The sequence below is a fragment of the Lepus europaeus genome, chromosome 7 (genome assembly GCF_033115175.1).
Source record: "Lepus europaeus isolate LE1 chromosome 7, mLepTim1.pri, whole genome shotgun sequence".
Taxonomy (NCBI): domain Eukaryota; kingdom Metazoa; phylum Chordata; class Mammalia; order Lagomorpha; family Leporidae; genus Lepus; species Lepus europaeus.
The window spans coordinates 21,724,985-21,726,852 of record NC_084833.1 but is presented as its reverse complement, the minus strand read 5'-3'; the positions used below and the strand labels follow the sequence as shown (position 1 = coordinate 21,726,852).

The 1,868-nt window shown below is 48.8% G+C and overlaps 1 pseudogene; it reads right to left on the bottom strand.

Annotated features, from left to right (window-relative positions):
* Window positions 1–270: 270 nt before the first annotated feature.
* LOC133763698 (aldo-keto reductase family 1 member B1-like) lies at window positions 271–1,626 on the bottom strand (annotated as a pseudogene).
* Window positions 1,627–1,868: the final 242 nt, after the last annotated feature.

Genomic DNA, 1,868 nt, shown 5'->3' with positions numbered 1-1,868 from the left:
TAATTTCTTTTCTCAAGCTCACAAAAGCACTTTCTATTTGAGACAAAGTAAGTCTAGCTGAAAGGATTAGAGTTCTAAGCACTGAAAACTCAACTGTTAGCGGTACTATATTGACTTCGTAGATTTTTGCTTCTCCTGGGTCAGAAACGAGAATCCAAACTGTATTTTCCCAGCTGGACAAAAAGGAAGGCAAAGGAAATACTGGCAGTGACTTCTAATCTACTGATAATGCTGTTCACCCCCAAATCCCACTGAGCAGGCCCTCGCTGGCTAGACTGTGCCAACCCATTGCCAAGGACTCAAAAGGCAGGAAAAGAGGGAACACACGATGTGGGGAAGGGCAGGCATCCACAGCTTCAAATCCTTGTGAGTGGCACAACTCACCATGGTACAGAGCCACCCGTTCTTGTTGTGGCTGAGTAAGAGAGACATAGCCTCGCTGCTCAGTTCAAAGTCAAAGACCTGAACGTTCTCAGCAATCCCTGCTGGCATCATACATGGGAATAACAGCAAATACCTCGGCATGAGGAACTGGATCAGAACCTGCACTGTGGTTTTATTGTGCTTGTCTGCAATTGCCTTGATCCTGGGTTCTTCCAGGAGGGAAGGATCCTCTGGCTTGGCCCAGGGCCTCTAGGGACAGCCAAGGGGACTGTAGGGAGTCAGCGTGATGTCTTTTGAATGGCAGTACTGGATTAATTTCTCCTCAGTTAGGTACAGGTAGCATCGATCGGCTTAACTGCCATCTTGTATTTTAAGCCAGGCTTAAGAGCCTCCTGATCTACAAATGGTTGAAACTGGAGATGACAATAGACTTTATCACCACTTTATCCCCCAGCTCCTCCAGGGCAGCCCACCTGTCCAAAAAATCAGTGTTGAGGCCAGCCCTAAGGTGTAGCAGGTAAAACTGCCCCTGCATTGCCAGCAACCCATATGAGCGCCAGTTCAAGTCCCAGCCGTTCCACTTCCAATCCAGCTCTCTGCTATGGTCTAGGAGAGCAGTAGAGGATGGCCGAAGTCCTTGGGATCCTGTACCCATGTGAGAGACCTGGAAGAAGCTTCTGGCTCCTGGCTTCAGATTGGCACAGCTCTAGATGTGATGGCCATTTATGGAGTGAACCAATGGATGGAAGACCTCTCTCTCTCTCTCTCTCTCTCTCTCTCTCTCTCTCTCCCTCTTTCTCTCTGCCTCTATGTTACTCTTCCCTTTAAAAAAAAATCTTTAAAAAAATCAGTGTCTCTGGGAATCACCTTGGCCGCCACATCCAAAGGAAATACTTCAAGCCTGTTGGCCAGTGGATAAGACAGAGGCCCAGGTAGTCCAGCTTCAGGGAGCTGAGTGTCTTCTGGCAGCTCCTTTTACCAGACTCTTGTCATGGAAAGTGCACCACAGTTGGCTCATGATGAGGAGCTCCTCACACTTCACCACCTGCTCATTGAGCTTCTCTTGCAGGGCCATCCCTACCTAGCTCTTGTTTGGTACACGTGGGCACAGTCAATGTGGCGGTACCCAAGGTCGATCACTGTTTTCATGGCCTCTGTCATCTGGCTCAGAGATGACTTCTAGGTGCCCAACCCCAGGATTGGCATCTTGGTGCCACTGAAGAATACAAGGTGCATTGCCATGGCTGCCTGTCACAGACCCCAGCCCAGAATCATTGTCCACAATTACTTTTGTTAAAGATTTTTTTTAATTTATTTGAGAGGCAGAGTTAGAGAGAGAGAGAGGAAGAGACAGAGAGAAAGTTCTTCCATCCACTGATTTGCTCCCCAAATGGCCACAATGGCTGGAGCTGGGCCTATCTGGAGCAGCCAGGAGCTGCTTCTGTGTCTCCCATGTGGGTAGAGGGGCCCAAGTACTTGGATCA